Source organism: Mauremys mutica, chromosome 3 (genome assembly GCF_020497125.1).
Source record: "Mauremys mutica isolate MM-2020 ecotype Southern chromosome 3, ASM2049712v1, whole genome shotgun sequence".
In the NCBI taxonomy this organism is placed as follows: Eukaryota; Metazoa; Chordata; order Testudines; family Geoemydidae; genus Mauremys; species Mauremys mutica.
Genome location: NC_059074.1, coordinates 51,362,258 through 51,386,844, shown reverse-complemented (window position 1 = coordinate 51,386,844; position 24,587 = coordinate 51,362,258). Strand labels below are relative to the sequence as shown.

Below are 24,587 nucleotides of genomic sequence, written 5' to 3'. Positions count from 1 at the left end.
GTCATAGACCCTGGGGGGGGGGGGGGAAAGAACAGGCATGAAAGTATGATTCAACTCTGATCCACTGTCATTTGTTCCAGTAATAGAAGTTTTGAACTGTTCTGCAATAATTTATACAGCATTGTATGAAATATTTCTGCTGCTATGGCATATGGATTCAAATGTCATACCTGTATATCTCATTGCCAGTGTCCTTCAGAATCTATAGTCCATACTGTACAAATATTATATAGAAACATCTACTGCAGATAAGTTACCTTGCAAACAGCACCTAAGGAATATGAATTTTGAGGAAGTATTTTGTTTTACTTTTAACATCGTTCCAATGAGAGTACATTCCATGCATTAGCAAAATTAGGAGTTAAACTTCTGTTCTAAACAAGGCAATTTTCTGCCCCTAGGGGTTAATGGCTGCTTTGAACATCACTGTTTTTTTGTTTTTAATTTTTAATCTTAATTTCTAGGTTAATTTTAGGGAAAAAAAATTATTTCCAGGTCCACATCACAAATATTTATTGTAGGAACTTGTCAATCTTCCACAGTTTCAGCTAACTTAAAATCTGTCTAGGTTCTCTCTGTCTCATTGCTTTAACCTGTCCTTTCCCATTTTCCCTATTTCCAGCTTGTAAAATTCATTTTTTTCTGCCACAAAATAAGCGTAATTGAGGTCTCTGTATCCCAAAGAGTGCTTGATTAAAATAATGTTATGGTATTATTCAGTGTGGCAGAGATTCATACTGCACAGCATCCATCCAGAATTACATTAAAAATAGTCCATAATGATTATGATTTCCAAGATAAAGGAATTTCTCCTCCTTCAAGCAAGCTTAAAAAAAGCATAATATAGGAGAAAGGTGGTGTCCACACAAACTCTTCTTAAGTGTATTTGTCTGCAAGGAACGTTATAGATTAGAACAGTCCCCCTCAAATTACACGACTGTCTTTAATTATACTTTCTGTTTACATATTCTGGATACATACATTTGGATACATTTAACTTTAATGTATTATTTAGTTGCCTTTTTCTTTAAGTGCAAGTTTTTTTGTTTTTTGTTTTTTTAAAGAGTCTACCTCCACTTACTGTTAGCTTATTATGTAAATCAGGTTTCATATTTTTCTTAGTTGATGTTAACTATAATTTACCTTTCTTAAAACATTTTTTAAACCTTCTACTGCTCTGCATATATTTGTTCACAACACTCATTTTATATTCCTAAATTTATATTAGCCAAGTTTCATACAATCAAACTTTTAAGTCAAGTGGTCTCAGATGAAGACAGAGAATCAAGTTCACTTTTTTTAAATGTAAAGTATAACAAATTTAACTCAGGCTATGAATAATGGAAACTGGCAGAACCTAAACTGAAGGAAAAAGCAAAATTTACAGAGGTTTAAAATGTTCCTTACGTAACTGCTAATTATAATGCTAAATGTTGACAATGGTATTAGCTGAGCTAATCAACTAAGTCTTCTGCTGCTGTGGACTCCTAATGTATTAAGGATAAGATATAATTAGTTCCATTATTTTTAAATATTTTTCTGCATAGTGTTAATGAGGTCCCCTGGAACAAGTGTGCATATTTTGTGTAGAGTATATGATTGTACTAAGGCCCAGCCACTGAATGGGGTAGATCCATTTGCCCATATGTAGTCATCTGCGGCACCAGGGCCTAAGTCTCATACACTAAGCAATGCAGCCTCTTCAACAAGGGCTTTGTTGGCTTTGAGACTGGTCAATGACCACAGTTTTAAAAAACGTCTGTACACAATCATGGGAAACGAGTTGGACCCTATATGCAGACTCCACAATAAAGGCCAGAAAATGTTATCAAATGGTATATAGCCCTACTATGATAAAATATCAGACTGGGAGGCAAAAGAAGGCTCCATCGTAGCTGGTATGAAATTAACTACATTCAAACAGAAAAATCCTTTTTTAATCTTATGCTGCATACTGTACCTTAAATAACCCAAGTGAAAGGAGTATTCATCGTATTAAATTTAGCTTACCTTCCCCCACACCCCACCCCCAGGATTATAAATGTCCAGAGTCACCACAGATTGATGATAACCTGGGAGACCTTGGTTACATCACATCCACCAATGAATTTCATTTCAGAGAGGAGACACTCAGTAGAAATAAGTAAGTTTTAAAACCACCTGTCCTTTTATAATCAAAGCAAACAAAAAGATAATATGGGGTTGACACTCCTTTGATTCAAGTTATTGTGGGTTTGTATTTTAATGCTAGAAGCTATTATTTGTATTACAGTAGTGCTCCGAGGCCCAAACTGAGAGAAAGCCTAATTGTACCAGGCACTGGACTGCCCCCACAGTGTTTACAATCTAAACAGACGAGAAACAAAATGTTTGATGGGGAACAGAGGTATAGAGATGCGAAGTGACTTGCTTGAGGTCACAAAGCATGTTAGTGTCAGAATGAATAGCAGCACTCAGGTCTCATGACTCCAAGGCCAATGTGCCTTATCCACTGGACCACTCTGCCTCAAGTCCAATAATCAAGAGCAACTAATACACATCACAGAGAAAAAAATATTTGGTATGACCACCAATTTATGTTAAGCATCTGAATTCCTACATAAACTACAGGAAAACAGTTTTAAAGTTATAACATTTATCTTGGCAGTGTCCTTTAAAAAAAAAAATAATACAAAGCTAGATGGAAACATGGCTGAATGTGGTCTCTTTCCAGCTGTTCAATTTTATTCCAATCACAAAGCCATCAAAAAATGTGCCTAATAGTAGTCTCTACTCAAAAGATTACCATCAATACTAGTATAGTTGTAGGTCAGATCTAAGGCACATTGGGCGCACTTTATGGGAGAAGTTTGCCCAGCACTCAGTCCCTTACCTTCATTTATAGATCCCAAGACCAGAATGGACAACTGTAATCATATAGTCTGAAGTCCTGTACAATAAAGACCACAGAACTTTCCCAAAATAATTCCTACAGCATATCATGACCCTTGGTAAATTGTTCCAACAGTTAACTGTTCTCACCAATAAGAACGTATGCCAGTCTGAATTTGTCTAGCTTCTACTTACAGCCACTGGATTGCGTTAATTCCTTTCTGTGGTAGACTGAAGAGCCCATTATTAAATATTTGTTCCCTGTGTACGTATTTAAAGACTATAATCATGTCACCCCTTAACCTTCTCTTTGGTAAGCTAAATATAGTGAGCTCCTTGCATCAGTGTAAGGCATGTTTTTAACCCTTTAATCGGTCTCATGGCTCTTCACTGAACCCTCTCCAATTTATCAACATCCTTCTTGAATTATGGGCACCAGAACTGGACACGGTATTCCAGCAGCAGTTACACCAGTGCCAAATACAGAGGTAAAATGACCTCTCTTCTTACTCAAGATTCCCATTTATTCATCCCAGGATCACATTAGCTCTTCGGGCCATAGCATCACACTAGGAGCTCATGTTAGGCTGACTGTCCAACACACCACCAAAATCCTTTTCACAGTCACTGCTTCCCAGGATAGATGCTTCCCCATCCTGTAAGTATTGCCTATATATGTATATATTTAGCCATATTAAAACACATATTGTTTGCTTGTGCCCGTATTACCAAGCAATCCAGATCACTCTGAATTAATGACCGTCCTCTTCATTATTTACCACATCCCCATTTTGTGTGTCATCTGCAAACTTTATCAGTAACTATTTTATGTTTTCTTCCAGGTTATTGATAAAGATATTAAACAGTATAGGGCCAAAAACCACTTCCTGCAGAAACCCACTGGAAACACACCCACTCCATGACAATTCCCCATTTACAGTTAGATACATATCAGTTAGCCAGCCCTTTAATGCATGTCATGTTCATTTCATATTATTCCATGTTTTTTAATCAAAATGTCATGCAGTACCAAGTAAAATACCTTACTGAAGTCTAAGTAAATTACATCAAGATTATTACTTTTAGCCAGGGCTTTGGAGCTGTGCTGTGGCTCCACTCCAGCTCCAGGCAAAAACCTGCAGCTACACTGCTCCGGAGCTGCTCCGCGCTACAGCTCCGGGCTCCACTCCAAAGCCCTGCTTTTATCAACCAAACTTGAAATCTCAACATAAAAAGATATCAAGTAGTTTGACAGGCTCTATTTCAAATAAACCATGTTGATTTCCATTAATTACATTATCGTCCTTTAATTCTCTATGTAAGTCCTGTATCAGCCACTCCATTATCTTGCCTGGGATTGGTGTCAGGCTGACAGGCCTGTAAGTACCTGGGTCATCCCATTAAAAACTGGCACATTAGCTTTCTTCCAGTCTCCCGAACTTCCTCAATGCTCCAAGACTTATTGAAAATCAACATTAATGGTCCAATACGTGCCTCAGCAAGATATTTAAAAACTATTAGATGCAAATTATCTTGACCTGCTGATTTTAAAATCGCTAACTTCCGTTTAGCATCCTCCAGAGATACCAGTGGAATGGAAAGAGTATCACCATATGATAAGACTATAGCTTCTGTTCCACTCCCACCCCCCAATACAGAACTGAAATATTTATTGAACACTTCTGCCTTTTCTGCATCATTATAATTTTACCATTTCCATCTAGTACTGGACCGATATCATTGTTAGAATTCTTTGCGTTCCTAATATATTTTGGAAACTCCTTATTGTCCTTAATTCTGCTGACCATAGACTTCTCGGTGTTCCTTTGCTTCACTTATCAATTTTCTACAACTCCTACCACCTGATTTATATTCATTACCATCAACTTCTCCTTTCTTCTATTTGTTATATATTATTATTTTACAGCTGCCTTCACTTTCCCTCTAAACCAGATCAGTTTTGTAACCCGTGCACCTTCTTCTTCAATTGTGGCTTTTGGACATCTAGTGAGGTGTTCTTAAATTATTCCCAATGACCATTCACATTTTTTCTAATTAAATTCTTACATGCTGATCTGACTCAATTGTTTTTAGCTTTGGGAAATTAGCCTTATTTTAGCATCCAGTATTACTGGACTTTACTCTTCATCACATTGTTTTCTGACTCTCCTAACCTGCTCTTCTCTTTCTTCCCCCTACCTTGAAGTTCTTTATAAATCAGTCTACCAGAAGCATCTGCTAATGATAGAGCTGTTGAAATGTCAACAGCCTGACAAGTCAGAGGTTCAGGAACAGCTTCCCAACAGACATTTTGGGGGCAAACAATTTAATTAGTTTTAAGAAAGAACTGGACAAATTTATGAGTGCCATTGTATGACACAGTTGCTTGTAACGGAAAGGGGCAGTGCTCAGCAGCTCCGAGGGCTATCCAGTCTGTGTTCCAGTTTTATGTTCCTAAAATGCTCATGCTTCAGCCGTCCACCTGCAGGGGTCATGGATCTATCCCCCCCGTTTTATTCTGATTTTGTTTTGTCTCCTTCCTCTGAAGCATCAGGGGTGGTCACAGCTGGAGCTAGGGCACTGTATAGGGTGGACCAGTGCTCTAAGGTGGGCACCAAGCATTCTTTATCAAGTACTCGCTGGCTGGTTCTTGCTCACCTGCTCAGGGTCTAACTGTTCACATGTTGAGTCAGGAAGGAATTTCCCCCCACGAAAACCCCCCAGGTTACATTGGATGTGATCTTGGAGGGGTTTTGCCTTCTTGTGCAGGTCACTTGCCGGGATTACCTGGTATCTCTCACTTACTCATTGCCATGTCATTGCAGGGACCCTGGGCATTGGTGCACCTTAATCCTGCCTGTTCTCCCTGTGGCACGTAATAGTCTAGTCTTCTGTGGGCCGCTATACTTAGGTTTAATTTTGGTTGTTGGGTGCTGGGTTTAGTATGTGGGGCTGGATGGTGTTGGTGGCCTGTGATATACAGGAGATCAGACTAGGTGATGTGTGTCCCTTCTGACCTTAAACTCTATGACTCCATAATTAAGTCAATTAAAACTAATTAAAGTGGGTAGAATTCTTTATATGACCACCTTGAACATCCAGCCTTTCATCACTGATGGACAGCAGACCCCTTAGCACTAGCTTCCTCAGTACTTCAAAGGAAGCACCTAAGCAGTATTTTAGGGTATTTCTCTAACAAAGAGATCCAGTACGCATGATCCAAGATAATTATGTTAATAAACCAGAACTAGGTAAAGGTCTCAGTCAGCAGGGAGATATAATGTTTTTTAAAATGGCAAGGAGCTGGAGAGGAAGAAAGAAAGGAGAAAGACTGTACTCACAAAAGTGAAACCTTTCACAACCACTTACAAGATCCCACCAGCAATGTTCTACCTTGAACAGATTAGCCCCTGCTACCACCCATTCCCTACTCAACAAAATATGACTTTCCCTTTTTTTTGCAGCAAGAAGAGGTACAACTACATCCATTTTCAAGTTTTCTATATTAATTTTTATCATATTACTCATTATATGCCTTAACCATACTAAATAGCTATTCTCCTTGGGTTTTTACACCCAGATTGTCAAAAACTTGTTATAAAGCATTTAAAATTTGTACATGCTGTAAATGCTAAGTATTAGTCATAACATGTCAAACTATATATTTCTTTTAGTGTTAATAGGTCAATCCATCCAGCCCCATAATAATTTTGTTCAGAAATTCCTTTAAACTTATCAACACCATTCTGATAAAGAGTTGCTCTGAACTACACTTAGAGCCAGATTTTTAAAAATATTTAGGCACCTGAAGATGCAGCCTACTGGAATTTTCAAAAGCTCCTACGTAAGTTCCCCTGTATGATGATGTTTCTCTAGTGCAATACAAACAGGGGTATTATCCAATGCCTCTTTTATATTTCATCTATTTTTTTTTATTAGTTTTGTGATCAGATCACCATGTAAGCTCATATCCAAACTGCTTTGCATTGCAACACAATGTTTTATGACCTTACTGATTTCCAAAACTTTCCCATATGCATAAGATCAATTTTCCCAAATACACAAATGCATGTTAATACATGTTTTGTATCTCCTGCACATATTCCTTTCCTTACTGGTGTGTGCCACACCTTGATTAAGTATAGTTTGTAAACTGAATATTTGTATTAGTTTCCATTTCTTCACATATTTAAACTAAAAGCAGGGCTAAAATAATTCCATATGGCACCAAACTGGACTGTTCCACAGTTTACCCTTTATTTACAGTCTAAGTCAGTTTCAGTCTATGTGCTGAAGCCAATGCCAATTTAAATTAATGATTAGGAAATGAAGGGAATGTAATGGATATAATAGATCTAGGCTATAACTAAAGATCTTGAAACAGAAGTTCTCAATTAAGATTATTTTGAGACAGTAATTCAACAAGTTACAGTCCTGCGAGTGACTGTGCTGTGTTAAATCCATCCAATATCCTACATGTACTGATATGTTACACCTGTTAACTTCTAGAGGTGACAAGCAGTTGCAAGGTTAATTGACTGGGCAATATATCGCAGCTCATATAGGTGAAGTCAGCCAGGTTTTTTTTCCAAATCTAAATGGTAATGATTGCTAAGAAATAGAGCAGGTTTTGAACCAGATTTAGAATGTATCTAAAGTAATTTGTACAGAAAATAGAGTTACAGCTTCTCAAGAAAAGGATGGCTGAGAGATGGCATACATGGCTGTGGGAATACTATTACGGGTAAATGTAAAACATAACATCCTCACCCATTTATTGGACAGTTTAATAATTATTCCAAGTAATATAAAACCCAACATTTTAAAATGATCCTATATATAAAATGCTTAACTACATAATATAATTGTATTAGTATGTTTAATACATTTATTAAACCAATTCAAGTGCAAATCTACTATTTTAATTGGGAGGAGTTACACATTTATTTACCCTCCTTAAAGTCTATTGTAATACTTACACTTGCACAAAAAATATTTATTAGTTTCAGTGAATTTGTATTAATTTTTAAAAGCCACGAAAAGACGGAGAAAAACTGTAGCATCCAGAAATCAAATAATCTATTTATAAAATATATGAAAGCAGGTACAAGAATTAAACTTTGAATACTCTATTCTGTATAAATATTGCATTATGTGCTGACCCTCTACAGCTTTCATTCTGCAGAACACTTCATGAGAGTTACCCATAAACAGAGCAACTCCATTTCCAAATACCTCACTCCATGGTCTGAGGCATCTTTCAGAATACAGACAGTGAGGAAGGGTCACATGGTATATATGCTAATTTGGGAATGGCTACCATAATGCATAATGTGTATGACATTTTGACAAACTCTGTTCATCTGGGCAGGAAAGGTGGGTTATTTTCCCTTCTCTCTTTTACTTGTAAGCCCCAGAAGAAGTACTGTAGAAAGATGCTTAATGCAGAGATTTTTGTCTGTTCTGATGCCAGGCTTAGGAGCATGGTGGGGAGAAATAAATCAGTGGAGGTCAGGGGGCAAATAGCAGGGTCTGAGTCACTGGAGGTTGTCTTTTTTTTTTGGGGGGGGGGGGGGGAATAGCAAAGGATGGTTGAGCAGGCACTGTGGGGAGTGAGAGGAGCTGCAGAAGGTCCAATCATCACTCATCTGGGATTGATGGGAACAGGAATGTATGGGGCAAGAGATAACTGCAGCAGGGTTTCGGTCAGCAGTGGTGTAGAGGCAGGTGCTAGAGAAGGGGCTCAGATCAGTATGGGTGGTGTGTGTATGGAGGAGTGGGAGGTACAGCAATTGGTCCTGCGGAAGGATCTAGCAGGGTCCAGACTGGCAGCATGGTGTGTACTGGGGACGTACGGTAATGGGTGCTGGTGCAGTGTGTGTGTATTGGGAGAGGGAAGTACAGCAATAGATGTAGGACTGGGTCTAGCAGGCCCAAGTCAGTAGCACGGAGGAGTGTATAGTAGGCCCAGGTCAGCATCAGGGGGAGGGGCATAGGGATAAGAGTGTAGGACATGGGGGCAAGGAGTGAGGGAAGGACAGAGTCCCAGGTGAGTAACAGGCCCCAGGGGCAGTGTGTGTAGTAGGCCTCAGAGGATGGATGTGAGGCAGAGTAGCAGGCACAGGTCAGTGGCAGGGGAGGGAGAAAGGCAGCAGGCCCAGGGCAGGGGAAGGCCTGGAGGGGGGAAGGCAGCAGGCCTGGGACAGGGGGCGAGGACCACAAGGCAGGAGAAGGCCCCAGGGGAGGTGTGGGGGGGAAGAGCAGCAGTCCCAGTGCAGAAGGAGGACTGGGGCGGAGGGGGGAGAGATTGGAGAACCACAGGGCAGGAGAAGGCCCCCCGGGGGGGAGGGGAGGTAGGAGAAACACGGGGCAGGAGAAGGCCGAGGCGGGCGGGGGGAGGGAGGGGAAGGTAGAACCACAGGGCAGGAGAAGGCCCGGGGGAGGTAGGAGAACCACAGGGCAGGAGAAGGCCGAGGCGGGGGGGTAGCCAGGGCCGGCTCCAGCTTGGTGCGGGGCGGGCAGCACATCCCGGGGCCGCCCCCGAGAAAGGGCTGGAGGCGACTCTAGCTCGGTGCCCAGCGGCCCCGGGCTCCCCCCGGCCAGCGCCAGCGTGGTGGCGGTGAGGAGGCCTCACGCCGGAGCGGATGGAGGCCCCATGGCAGCCAACGCAGAGGCCCCTGCACAGGGCCGCGCCGCTGCTTCGGGCCCAGGCGGCCCGGAAGGCGACGGCGGAGGGGCCCGACGCGGCCGCCCTTCGCCCCTGTGGCCCGGCGATGGTAACTCACCCTTGCTCCGCCGCCCAGCGCTGCCCCGCGGCCCAGGTCCGGGAGGAGGACGGCGGCGGCCGCGCGGTAGGAGGCGGTGGCGGCGCGCGCGCGCGCGGCTCGCTCCCTGTTGGGGGTGCGCTCAGGGGCCCACCCCCCGCCCGACCCTTGCCTCAGGTGGTCCCTCCCGCTCGGCCTGGCGCTCGCTGCCGACAGCCGCGTGCCCGTGTACGCGCCCCCCGCCCCGCCGCGTGCGCGAGGCGAGCGGAGCCGCGCAGGCCAGCTCACGTGACCGCTGTGTTTACTAGAGGCGCGTACGAGGCGCATGCGTAACAGCCTCAAGCGCCGAGCGCCGAAGGGACGCGTCGGGCCCCGCGGGAGGGTAGAGCCGCCGAGCTGACCTGTCTCGGCGCCCGCTTCGCTGCGGCCCCGGCGGCACGTTACCTTCCGGCTCCCCCTGGGCGGGTCAGCGGCGCCCAGCTCCCGCCGCGCGCCCCGCCCCGCCTCGCCTCCCGGCGCCGCCTGAGCAGTGGGGCCGGGCTGCCCTGGCCGGGCAAGGGGCTCGGCCGCTGCTGATTCTCCCCGAGGGCACTGGCGGGCCGTTGGCGCTGAAGCACTGAGCCCCGGGCCCTCCCCGTGGAGCCGCGGGCTTTCCGCGCAGAGTCCCGCAGGGAAGAGGGGACGATACTACTGGGGAGGCCCGGAGCCCGCCGCGCTGAGACCCTGCGTGAGAACTGGGGGAGAGGGTAGCTCAGCCCGGGTCGGTGATCGCGCCTGCGAGGAGCACTGTGGCGACCCTTCCCATCTTGGATACCCTGATCAGTCACAACAGGTGCAAAGTCCGTCTCGGGGCGGGTCTAGCTTCAGCCTTTTGTTTGCAAAGAACTTTGAACGTTTGAGTGTTTTAACGGTAAAGTAACTGTGGTTAAGAAAGTCCCTTGCTAAGCCTATGTCTTCTGCTTTCCTGCCATGTTAGCTCCAAAGGGGTTAAACTAGCCACCCAAAACAGCCTAGGTGGAGCTCTGCATCATGCATGCAAGCCGCTGGGAGGCACAGGAGGTCTCAGTGACACAGATTTCTTCCTACTGCAATAGCATCCTACAGAAGGGCTAAAACAAGAGGACTGAGCCAGTTTGTGTGCCCTATAGACCCAGAGCAAGAAACTGACTGATCTCTACCTGAGCCAGATGGCTTGGAAGGAAAGTATGTAGAACTTAGCGATTGAATCTCCTCAGGGCAGACTGGTGTATGTATGGAGTGGTACTGGGCCAGGTTATACAGTGCCACATGACTAGCAGGGACTGACACAGATAATTACACTTGTGCAAGTTTCTCTTGTGTAGAAGGATGCATGTTTTACTAGAACCCAGACAGCGTTATGCAGTCAAACTGAGGGCCTCTTTAAAGCATTAATTTAGGTATTATTCAGCTGCCAGACACTGTCAAAAAGAGAAGCACTACACAGTGATTTGGTAAACTGAGGGCCTCTTTAAAGCATTAATTTAGGTATTATTCAGCTGCCAGACACTGTCAAAAAGAGAAGCACTACACAGTGACTTGGTAAACAGATTCATATTTAATACAAGAGATTTTAAACAGTTGAAGATGAATCTGAAAAGCTTTTATAAATAACTAACTGGCATTCAAATTACCTGCCAAAGAATAATCCTGCCATGACACTTACATCTTCAGGAACTCTGGTCTATTTCAAAAGCTGCAGAAGGGGACTTTCTTCCCAGACCAGAAAATAACCATTGGGGGTGTTGAAATGCCTATAGTTTTCCTTGGGGACCCAGCCTACCTCTTAATGCCATGGCTCTTGAAGCCATACACAGGCAGCCTGGACAGTAGTCAGGAGCTGTTCAACTATAGGCTGAGCAAGTGCAGAATGGTGGTAGAATGTGCATTTGGACATTTAAAAGCACGCTGGTGCAGTTTACTGACTCAGATAGACCTCAGTGAAACCAGTATTCCCATTGTTATTACTGCTTGCTGTGCACTCCACAATATCTGTGAGAGTAAGGGGAAGATGTTTATGGTGGGGTGGGAGGTTGAGGCAAATCGCCTGGCCGCTGATTACGTGCAGCCAGATACCAGGGCAGTTAGCAGAGTACAGGAGAGCGTGCTGCGCTGCGCATCAGAGAAGCTTTGAAAACCAGTTTAATGACTGGCCAGGCTATAGTGTGAAAGTTCTGTTTGTTTCTCCTTGATGAACCCTCTCCACCACCACCACCCTTGGTTCACTCTACTTCCCTGTAAGCTAACCACCCTCCTCTCCCCCTTCGATCACCGCTTGCAGAGCCAATAAAGTAATTGTTCCTTCACATTCATGCATTCTTTATTAATTCATCACACAAATAGAGGGATAACTGCCAAGGTAGCCCGGGAGGGGTGGGGAGAGGAGAGAAGGACAAGGCCACACTGCACTTTAAAACTTTTTGAATGCCAGCCTTCTGTTGCTTGGGCAATCCTCTGGGGTGGAGTGGCTGGGTGGCCGGAGGCTGCTCCACCGCATTCTTGGGCATCTGGGAGAGGAGGCTATGGAATTTGGGGAGGAGAGCTGTTGGCTACACAGGGCCTGTAGCGGCAGTCTGTGCTCCTGCTGCCTTTCCTGCAGCTCAACCATATGCTGGAGCATATGAGTTTGATGCTCCAGCAGCCTGAGCATTGACTCTTGCCTTCTGTCAGCAAGCTGACGCCACCGATCATCTTCAGCCCGCCACCTCTCCTCACGTTCATATTGTGCTTTCCTGCATTCTGACATTGTCTCCCTCCACTCATTATGCTGTGCTCTGTCAGTGTGAGAGGACAGCATGAGCCCAGAGAACATTTCATCCCGAGTGCATTTTTTTGCCTTCTAATATTTGCTAGCCTCTGGGAAGGAGAAACATATGCAGCTGGTGGAGGGAAAAAAAGGGAGAGTGGTAGTTAAAAAGACACATTTTATAGAACAGTGGGTACACTCTCACGGTAAACCTTGCTGTTAACATTACATAGCACATGTGCTTTTGTTACAAGGTCGTATTTTGCCTCTTATTTGAGGGTATGCCGGTTTGGTGTCAGAGATCACTCACACAGGGCCGGGCAACAGAATTCGGCTTGCAGGCAGCCATGGTAAGCCACAGTTTTTTGGCATTCTTTAAGCTTCATAACATGTGGGAATGGTTTTAAATAGCAGTGCCCTCGTTTCCCATACCAAGCAGCTGTTGGGTTGGCCATTTAAAATGGGTTGGCCATTTAAAAGGAGGGGCTGCGGTTTCCGGGTTAACGTGTAGCACAAACCCAACTAACCCCCCAACACACACCCAATTCTCTGGGATGATGGCTTCACCCTCTCCTCCCCTTCCCTCCCCTCCCCTCCTCACTGCGTGGCTAACAATGGGGAACATTTCTGTTCAGTCACAGGCAAACAGCCCAGCAGGAACGGGCACTTCTGAATGTCTGCTTAATAAAACCATCCTATTTCAACCAGGTGACCATGAATGATATCACTCTCCTGAGGATAACACATAAAGAACAGATGATGTTTGAATGCCAGCAAACACCGGGACTATACACTGCAATTCTTTGTTCTGCAATGATTCCCGACTACATGCTACTGGCCTAGCATGGTAAAGTGTCCTACCATGGAGGACAGAATAAGGCTGCCCTTCCCAAAAACCTTTTGCAAAGGCTTTGGGAGTACATCCAGGAGAGCTTTATGGAGATGTCCCTGGAGGATTTCCACTCCATCCCCACACACGTTAACAGACTTTTCCAGCAGCTGTACTGGCCGCGAATGCCAGGGCAAATTAATCATTAAACATGCTTGCTTTTAAACCATGTATAATATTTACAAAGGTACACTCACCAGAGGTTCCTTCTCCGCCTTCAGGGTCTGGGAGCTCACCTTGGGTGGGTTTGGGGGTCTGGTTCCAGGTCCACAGTGAGAAACAGGTCCTGGCTGTTGGGGAAACCGGTTTCTCCGCTTCCTTGCTGTGAGGTACCTTCAACCTCCTCCTCATCATCTTCCTCATCCCCAAAACCCACTTCCGTGTTGCATTCTGCTCCATTGATGGAGTCAAAGCACAGGGTTGGTGTAGTTGTGGTTGCACCCCCCAGAATGGCATGCAGCTCATCATAGAAGCGGCATGTTTGGGGCTGTGACCTGGAGCGGACATTTGCCTCTCTGTTTTTTTGGTAGGCTTGCCTGAGCTCCTTAATTTTCATGCGGCACTGCTGCTAGTCCCTGTTATAGCCTCTGTCCTTCATGCCCTTTGAGATTTTTTCAAATGTTTTGGCATTTCGTTTACTGGAATGGAGTTCAGCTAGCATGGATTCATCTCCCCATACAGCGATCAGATCTCATATCTCCCGTTCGGTCCTTGCTGGAGTTCTTTTGCGATTCTGGGACTCCATGGTCACCTGTGCTGATCAGATCGCCACGCTGGCCAAACAGGAAATGAAATTCAAAAGTTCGCAGGACTCTTCCTGTCTACCTGGCCAGTGAATCTGAGTTGAGAGCGCTGTCCAGAGCGGTCACAATGGAGCACTCTGGGATAGCTCCCGGAGGCCAATACCGTCAAATTGCGTCCACACTACCCCAAATTCGACCCGGCAAGGCCGATTTCAGTGCTAATCCCCTCATCGGGGGTGGAGTAAAGAAATCGATTTTAAGAGCCCTTTAAGTCGAAAAAAGGGCTTCGTCGTGTGGACGGGTGCAGGGTTAAATCAAGGTAACGCTGCTAAATTCGACCTAAAATCATAGTGTAGTCCAGGCCAGAGAAATGACTCAGGAGGGAAGTCTACTGGGCTCGCTGCCTTTTCTGTTTCTTGGCTGTTTCTGCTCACACACACAAACCCCTTCATCAAAACTGCTACACCGACATAGCTCAGTTTTTGACCAGCCTTGCATGTGGCCTGTGGTTTGTGTGGTGGCTTCTATTGTTTAAGCTATCTTACTCCAAGAAGGAGCTCAACTGCTTCTGACATTTATCCTGAATGAAGGGCAGGTGTCATGCCCCCCAACTTCAACGAGGTTTCATCCAAATTCCATCATAACAGTATTCTTTCCAATTATTGATAAAGATGTTTAATAGCACTGGGTCAAAAAAAAACACACCCTGGCAGAACCTCACTAGAAACATCACTTTTGGTGGATCATTCCATTTAGAATGACTAAGATCTGTCAGTTTTGATCCACTTAATATGTGCAGTATTGATTTTCTGTTAAGCTAAATTTTTTAGTAATAATGTCATGCAGTACTAACTCCAACACCTTAGCAAAGGTTGTCAGTTACCATCGTCAGATAGACTTAAAATCTCATACAAAAAAAATCAAATTCAGAGATTCCAAGGCCAGAAGGGATGATTGTGATCATTTAGTCTGACCTCCTGCATAGCACAGACCATAGAACTTACCCAAAATAATGCGTTATCTTTTAGAACAACATCCAATCTTGATTTAAAAATTGTCACTGATGGAGAATCCACCATGACCTTTGGTAAATTCTTCTAACAGTTAATTACTCTCACCATTAAACATTTCTTATTTCCAGTCTGAATGTGTCTAGCTCCAACCTTCCGATCATTGTATCATGTTATACCTTTTTCTAATAGATTGAGGAGTCCATTATTAAATATTTGTTCCCTGTGTACGTACTTATAGACTATAATCAAGTGACCCATTAACCTTTTCTTTGGTAAGCTAAATAGATTGCCTTCTTAGAGTCTTATCATTTAGTATAAAACATTTTAACCCTTTAATCATTCTCGTGGCCCTTCTCTGAGACCTCTCCAATTTATCAACATCCTTGAATTATGGGCACCAGAACTGAACACAGTATTGCAGCAGCGGTCATGCTAGTGCCAAATATAGAGGTAAAATAACCTCTCTAATCCTACTTGAGACTCCCCCGTTTATACCTCCGAGGATCTTTTGGGCATGGTGTCACATTGGGAATTCATAGTCAGCTGATTATCTGCTGTGACCCCCAAATCCTTTTCAGAGTCACTGTTTCCCAGGATAGAGTTCACTGTTCTGTAAGTATGGTATGATGTTATCTGATTAAAATATGACCCTATAGAGCATTGTTGCAACCATTGTTATATATTTGCAACAAATCTTGTACAAAGGTTGTCAAATAAGATGTCTATGGAAGGTTATGGTTTGCTGAATATGATTATGCTATTTGTATACATGTATCGTTTTTGTATTTGAAGTTATGAGTATTGGCTCTATACCCGGATTTTAAATGTTTGCTACTGAGGTAAAGCCCACAAGGTATTTAGCCTGCACATCTTGGAGGGACTATTCAAATTAAGTGGCTCATCAAGGAACACTAAACTGACAATGGACCATGGGAAACACCCATCTACACTGAATGGACTGTCCTGTTAAAGTTCTGTCTGGGGTATAGGTAATGATTTCCTGCAATGACAGCAAAATTATGCAAGAACATGTAACTTGCCCGTGTGATTCCAAACCCCATCTTGTCACCTGTGATTTTCCACTAGCTATGCTGAGGGCTCTGTTTGAAACAATGAGTTTTCCTCCACATGGCAGAAGCTATAAAAGGCCCAGGAAACACCTCCATTTTGCCTCTGTCCTGCTCCAGGCTCTTTCTTGCTCAAACCTCTGGACTATGAACTTATACTAATTGGAGCATTCTAACCAATGGACTGAGGACCTTGCAATGATTTGGAAGCAGCCAGAGACTTGACTTAAGCCAGCAGTTTATTCCATCACTGCTACAAGCCTGAACCAAAAACTTTGCATTTATTGTATGTATTTCTTTAACTAATTTTAGCTCTCACCTTTCTTTCTTTTTATAAATAAACCTTTATATTTTAGATACTAAAACGTGTCGGCAACCTTTCAGAAGTGCTGTGCCGAGTCTTCATTTATTCACTGCAATTCAAGGTTTCGGGTGCCAGTAATACATTTTAACGTTTTTAGAAGGTCTCTTTCTATAAGTCTATAATATATAACTAAACTATTGTTGTATGTAAAGTAAATAAGGTTTTTAAAATGTTTAAGAAGCTTCATTTAAAACTAAATTAGAATGCAGAGCACCCCCGGACCGGTGGCCAGGACCCGGGCAATGTGAGTGCCACTGAAAATCAGCTCGTGTGCCACTTTCATGTGCCATAGGTTGCCTACCCCTGTACTAAAAGATTGGCATCAGCATGATTTTTGGGTAAAATCTGAATTATATATTGACATGGGTTTTAAAGAACCACTCATCTTTAAATCCAGTGTCCTTGGTGGTGATGCAAGGACTGGAATGCCTCAGAAAACTGCTTCTCTGACTTCTTGTTAGCCAGTGTGGTGAAACAGAAGTTTACTTTTGTTGCTGGTTTGGTATATCTTGTGGGGGAAATACACCGCAAAACTGGTGGTTATCGTCCCTATTTCTGATCAGTTTGTCCTGAATTTGATACTCGCAGTTGTGACCCACAAAGGCACAGTTACATATGGCCTACATGATTTGTTCCTAGATGTGTATATATTTACGTTTAGCCATATTGTAATGCATATTGTTTGGTTGTGCCCAGTTTACCAAGCAATCTAGATTGCTCTGAATCTGTGACCCATCCTCTTTATTTACCACGCCCCAAATTCGTATGCAATCATCTGCAAACTTTTAGTGATTTTATGTTTTCTTCCAGCTCATTGATACAAATGTTAAATAGCATAGGGCGAAGAACTGATCCTTGTGGGACCCCACTGGAAACAGACCTGCTCAATGACATTTCCCTAGTTACAGTTAATTGTCAAATTTGTTGACAAGACCTATTTTCCCCCGAACCATGCCAATTAGAATAGCTAGGAGTGAAATGTAGAGGAAGGGGGCAGGAATTAGGGCCCACTTCTGCAAAGGTACTTTTGTGCCAAGAACTTCCTTTCAGTCCATGGCAAGGATATAGTGTGAGCAGGACTAAAAAGGCAATAGAGGGCTAAGGATCCACAGGGATCCAGCTTGTAAATCTTGGCCAGCTGCAGATGGGGATTTCCGTCTCTTCTCCCCAATGTCTCTTTCAATCCTCATGATGGACCAGTTGCTATGCTGATAGGGGTTTGACTACACAGCAAAAAAAGACCCCTGGTAGCTAATCTTAGAGCTTGGATCAAGGGGCTCAGGCTTACAAGGCTTAAAATACCACTGTAGACATTCCTGCTCAGGCTCTAAGACCCACCCACCTCGCTGGGGTTCAGAGCCCCGGCTCCAGCCTAAGCAGGAATATCTATTTTTAGCCCCATTGCATGAGCCCTGAGAGCCCGAGTCAATAGACTCATGGCTGTGAGTCTCAGAGCCCAGGATTTTATTGCTGTGTAGACATCCCCAGTGGTTACTATCCCCCACCTCCCTCTCAAGATGGGAATCACAGAGAATGTAGTAGGAATTAATGCTACCTCAGCATTCATTTTCTGCAGACTTTCCCTGCAGATAATAAGCTGCATTTTTTCCCTCAGTGTGCTAGAAGTCAGTTGTTTAGTACAGTTCCTTAACCATCCTGGTCTTATCTGTTTTTTCTATACTTTTTTTCCACTGCAGGTTTTTCCATGAATTGGTTCCCCTGCACACCACACGCTGTGAATGGTGAGGGGAATGGATGGTGCTTAGTTTGACATAAATGACTATTAAGACATTAAAACCAAAATCTTTCCCATGTCTATTAAAATTGCAATACAGTAATGTCATTTCAGCAGAATTAGAAATGGAGAAATTGCATTGTTCATTTCTGTATGCTTTCTGACTTCCTTTTTGGGAAGTCATGTATTTTTAACTATGTCATCCATGTCCTGAATGGTTCTACAGCTGTGTTAAAGGAAGGTCACATAATAATGGAAAATTTCCCTCTGTCCCTTTATTGATTTTCTATAGCTTTTTTTTTTCATACAGTTGTTGTTTAGCTTTGTTACAATGACCAGGATAGTGCACAATGAAGATGGATTGAAAGGCTTGTACTAACTATCTGGATATATCTTACTCGTCACTGTGGTATCTGAGCATCATGGTATCTGGTTTTCTTCAGATACATTTTGAAACTGTTCTACTTCACATCAGAAATTACAGCAGGTTATTTGATCTGTTGGCGCTGTCCTTATCTTTTCTTGTCAGGCTATAACCTTTTAACCATCATTGCCTCATGAAGATATTTCCCACTGATAAGTAATGTGTTGCTATTATTGAGCTATCCAAAATTTAATGGTTGTCAGTACATTCTCCCCTCAGCACACATGAATAACGATCAGCATTAGTGGTAGTTATGCATGCATCCCTGAAAAGGAAAAGATAACTCTGCTTGATTAATCTGCCTGTATCATAAATTTGAAATTAACAAAATCAAATCATTATATCAAAAATTTAAAGCATAACTTTAAAAACTCTCTTTACCTGATCTTTTAAAGCAATGCCTCAAAACAGCTTCAGTCCACAACATAACCCATAAAAATCATTTCAATACTTGATTTAAAATTTGCAAATGATAATTACTAATTATTATTTTATTACAATAGTAACTCCAGTGGGGATCCATATTTCATTGCACTAAACACTTACAAATACATTTGGAGACCTGGCCCTACCCCAAACAGCTTACCATCTGATTGAATATTTTAGGTTTTAAAAGAAATGTAACAGTCAGTCACAGAAAGTGCTTGTTTAAATATTAAATGACACCTCCAACAGTTTCACTCTTCTAAAATGCTTCCTTTTGCTAATCAAAAGGTTAATAATGTCACTCAATAACTATTTAAAACAACCTAATCTATGTTTATATTGCACACACAAAAACTGTGTTAAAAGAACAATACTATGGTGAAGTGCTCAAAAGTTAGAAAATGCTTGTGCAATCTTAATTCACCCACTTTTTGAGTTTTCTTTATTTATATGATCACACAGTATTTTTTTCCACAGGCTCCCTACCTCATTCAGTGCACCAGATGAACAGTGCTCCCTTAATAAGCAGCTATTCAATATTTTATTTTCTTCTTGTTCAGTAATTGGCTCCTATGCTTTATTTACAATACACTATTAATATTCTCCTCTGAATGCAAATTATTTCCTCATCAGCTTTTCTACTGTGTTCATCAATACAGTATCTCCGTGCTTTACAACAGTGGTTCTCAAAGCTGGTCCGCCGCTTGTTCAGGGAAAGACCCTGGCGGGCTGGTTTGTTTACCTGCCGTGTCCACAGGTTTGGCCGATCACGTCTCCCACTGGCCGCGGTTCCCCGCTCCAGGCCAATGTGGGCTGCGGAAAACAGCACGGGCCGAGAGAGCCCACGAACCACGGCCAGCGGGAGCTGCGATCGGCCAAACCTGCGGATGTGGCAGGTAAACAAACTGGCCCGGCCCGCCAGGGGCTTTTCCTGAAGAAGCGGTGGACCGGCTTTGAGAACCGCTGCTTTACAACATTAATTATTTTATCTTCACAATACCCCTATTAAGTGAAGGTTTGTATTATCCCCATTTTACAGAAAGGGAACTGAGGCACAGAGATTTATGTCAGAAGTGTCCACTAATTTTTGACATCCAATTTGAGACACCTGAGACCTGATTTTTCAGAGTGCTTAGCATTCTATAGCATTTTCTATGTTCAAAGAACCACTCTCATTGACTTCAGTTGCAGCTCTGATTGCTAAGTATTTCTGCAGAGCCAATCCCAGAGTCTCAATTTGGGCACCTAGAAAATGAGGAACAAACAGCTGGTGACCACCTGTGAAATGTTTGGTTAAAGCAACTTTCCTGCAATCACATAGGAACTCTGTGGCAGCGAATCCAATTCTCTAGGGCAGCATTCAACCACATTAACCAGGAGAGCATCCTCTCTCTTCAGAGACAACAGCCTCCTATCCTATAAACCACTCTTCATCCCCAGAGCAAGTCCATGCTATGCATTAGATGCATCCAGTGGAAAACAATAGCATTAAACAGATATCTGATTAAACAGATATTGCAGCATGTGGCATCACATTGATATCCACTTAGTTCACCAGCAGAATTGGAATCTTTAGACCCACCATCCAGACCTCAGTTCAATTGAGCTATCAGAGTAAATGTAGGTTGTCATCATCAAGGCTGTGAGTTTGTCACAGAGGTCATGGAAGCAGGGCCGGCTCCAGGCACCAGCCGACCAAGCACGTGCGCGGGGCGGGGCTCGGGTTTGGGGGTTTTTTTTGGTTCTGCCAGGCGGCCCTGGAGGTTTTTTGTTTGTTTTTTGTTTCGGCTGGGCAGTGAGATGGGGTGTGCTTGGGCGGCGCAGCGCGGGGCGGGAGGCTTGAGCTGCGCGGCGCTCGGGGGGCTTGGGCTGCGCGGCACTCGGGGGGGTGTTACAGTGGGGCGGCGCTTTTTTTTTTTTTTTGGCTTGGGGTGGTAAAAAAGTTAGAGCCAGCCCTGCATGGAAGTCACGGAATCTGTGACTTCCATGACCTCCGTGACTTCTGCAGCAGCCAGTGCGCCTGGCTCAGGGGCAGTCTCGGGCCACTGTACCCCCAACAGCAGAGTTTGGGAGGGGGAAGGGGGTTGGGGCATGGGATGGGGGCATGGGATGGGGTGAGTTGGGCTCTGGGCTGCTCCCCAGGAGCAGAGACATTCCCCTCACTCAACAGCTAGGCAGAGGTGTGGCCAGGCAGCTCTGCACGCTGCCTCCGTCCAGAGTGCTGGCTTTGCAGCTCCCATTGGCCAGGAACTGCTTCGGGGGTGGTACCTACAGGTGGAAGCAGCATGCAGAGCTGCCTGACCACACCTCCACCTTGTACGGAGCTGGACAAGGGGGATGTTGCCACTTTCGGGGAGCCCCCCAGCCAGGTAAGTGCCGCCCAGATCCCACCTCACCCTGTCCTATGCTCCAACCCTCTGCCCCTTCCCACACTCAAACTCTGCTGCTGGGGGTAGGTGCGGAGGCAGGTAGGGAGCCTACTGACCCTGCCTCCCCACCCCAGCACCAGTGGGGGGCCCAGGCTGCATGCTGCTGCCGCCACGTCCCTTCCAGCACCAGCAGGGGTCCCAGGACACGCACCACTATCCACTCTCCCACAGCACCCAGACTGCCCTTCCCCAGCATCCATAGGGGCCTTGGGCTGCCTCGCCCCACCCCCAAGTTTTAGTCACAGGTATTTTTAATAAAAGTCAGTGACAGGTCATAGGCCATGAATTTTTGTTTACTGCCTGTGACTTTTACTAAAAATACCTCTGACTAAAATGTAGCCTTACACATCTGTGTGGACCAGCATTAGAGGGGGATGAAACCCATACTTCGCCAAAGGGTTTCACAGATAGTTCCTGACAGCAGAGGAATGGTGAAACTCGGGTCTGGTCTACACTGCTGCTTAAGTAAATGTAAGTTACATCACTCAGGGGCGTGAAAAAAATCTCACACACACTCCGAGCAACGTAGCTTACATCGACCTAACAAGGTATCCACTCCATGCTATGTCAGCGGGACAGCGTCGCCCACTGACTTCACCTCCCCAAGAGACAAAAGGTGAGTACTAATGTTGCCAGGAGAGCGCTTTACCAGAACCACTAAATAGATGCTGCTGCATCAATTGCAGCAGTACTGATTTAGTGGGCCAGTGTAGATAAGCCCTCGGGAAGCTTGGGTTCCATTTCAGGTTCTGGAGGGGGTGTTCTCTAGCAGTCACAAATCATTTCTGCCTGATCCCTGCAAGCATGGCCCCTCCAACCTATCCTTCTCCTAGTCTTGTCTCTTACCCACAACTGGCTCCTGTACTCATCTAACCAGTCCCAGGGTGCATTCCTCAAGCTTCTCAAACCAGTCCCAGTATTCTTGCCCAACCAGCCCTTGTCTCCCAGTCTGGGCTCTCCCTCCAAGACCCACTTTCCCCCCGCTCTCAGTTCCCCACCCACATTGACTCCTTGCACAGCCAGTCCCAGCTCCCTTATGCTCATTTGATCTGTCTCTCCCCTTCCCACTCCAACCTCCAGTCATCCCCCCATTACCTCTCTTCCAGGGCCCCTTGTCATTAGTCTCTTTGCCCAGACAGTCTCTGTTGTCCCCTCACAACCCAGCTCCTAGTCAGATCAGTCTCCATATCCCCTGCTCATCCCTACTGCTTCCCAGTCTTCCCCCTGCCCCAGCTTAGCTCCTTGTCTGACCGCAGTTCCTTTCCCCCATAGTAACCTAGGTAGGAATGCTCTGGCTTGCCTTGAGTCTAACACCACCCCTATGAACTCTATTCTCTGAATGTGGGTGAGCGTTGACTTATGGGTATTTAACAAGAGACCCAGTCTGTTGAAGTGGATCTTATCAAGCTGACCTGTTGATCCACTTGTGTCCTGGAATGGCCCTTTACTAACCAGTAATCATGAGGCAATGATGGTTAAAAGTTTATAGCCCAACCAGTTCCAGCCTTCCCAGTCCTCTTTCCCAACCAGTCCCAGGCTCTCCTTCCCTACGACCACCAGGTTCCTACCTCAGTAATACTTTCTTTGTTCTTGAAAGGATCTCATCTTTCCTGACAATGCCATGTTAAAATCACTTACCATATATACTCGTTCATTAGCCCCTTCATTTATAAGCCGACCCCCCCCGAAAATGGATAGGTAAAAATAGCAAAAAACTGTGACCCCTTTCATAAGCCGACCCTATATTTCAGGGATTGGAAAACTTTGGCTCCCGGCTCGTCAGGGTAAGCCATTGGTGGGTCATGATGTTTTGTTTACTTGGAGCGTTCGCAGGCATGGAGCCCCTCTGCTCCCTGTGGCCATGGTTCACTGTTCCGTGCCTGCAGATGCTCCAAGTAAACAAACCACAATGTATTAGATCAGGGATCGGCAACCTTTGGCCCACGGCCCACCAGGGACTAGTTTACCTGCTGCATCCGAAGTTTCAGCTGATTTCAGCTCCCACTAGCTGCGGTTCGCCGCTCCAGACCAATGGCAGCAGCGGGAAGCGGTGCAGGCCGAGAGATGTGCTGGCTGCTTCCCACCTGGCAGGCCGTGTGGCAAAGGCTGCTGATCCCTGTATTATTCAATTCAATGATTCCATAGAGTTTAAAAATCATCAAATTTTAGTGTAGACCCGTTTATAAGCCGACCCCCGCTCTTTGATGCGTCGCTTTTTTACCAAAAATATTCGGCTTATGAACGAGTATATGTGGTATTCTTTAGAACTCAATTTTCAATTTTCTTACTTATTCTGTGTTAACTAACTACTCTGGTTATATAGGGACTAACCCCTTCCTCAATGAAATCTTTCAGAGGTCGCTGTAGCATGGCAAAAATAGATAAGATATTGCTGAGACACCCATTTTATGTACATCTAAATGTTCTGATTTTCTTCCTTTATTAAAATGCAGAATACATACCAAGTTTGATCAGTGTTTTCATTGTGCAGCAGAAGTAATGCACGCAAAAATAAATTATGCACTTTTTTAAAGCCAACAGGGAGAAGTGGGGACATACACCCAAGGCTACCGTCAGAGACTAACTCAGGTGCCCAAAATTTATTACTGGTAAGAGCTTCTAGCGTCTCATCAGGATGCTGTCTATATCACCACACTCATTTTGGAAACCTACATTTAAGCAGGTTCCAGTTCTGAAATATTTGTGGGGTACATTCTATTTGGAGCACAGTGTCAGCCTTGTCAATGTAGAATTGTTTCATATTATTCCTTTACAATTCTTTGATACTTAGTTCCCTTGAGACTGGAAAAAGGTGTGTTTTTATACAGAGCCATGTAGTGTTCCTTTACATTTGCAGTCATCTTTGCGACATGAGCTCTAATTTAACATTAAAGAAGCTACTTCAAACTTGATTGCTTCCTAAGGGCAAATATTTTAATTGCCAAAGAGTCCTGTGGCACCTTATAGACTAACAGATGTATTGGAGCATAAGTTTTCGTGGGTGAATACACTTCATCAGATGCATGTCTCTTAGTCTGTAAGGTGCCACAGGACTCTGTCGCTTTTTACAGATCCAGACTAACATGGCTACCCTTCTG

At 44.4% G+C, this 24,587-nt stretch overlaps 1 protein-coding gene across 2 annotated transcripts in view; it reads right to left on the bottom strand.

Annotated features, from left to right (window-relative positions):
• The window catches only part of PHF3 (PHD finger protein 3), a 79,954-nt gene extending 70,142 nt beyond the window's left edge, over positions 1 to 9,812 (bottom strand). Inside the window, exon 1 of one of the 2 annotated variants that reach the window (XM_045010019.1) lies at positions 9,657 to 9,812. The gene's annotated coding sequence lies outside the window, so the exon portion shown is untranslated. The remainder of the gene's footprint in view (positions 1 to 9,656) is intronic. The other variant, XM_045010017.1, reaches the window with a different exon arrangement.
• Between the last annotated feature and the right edge of the window lie 14,775 nt (positions 9,813 to 24,587).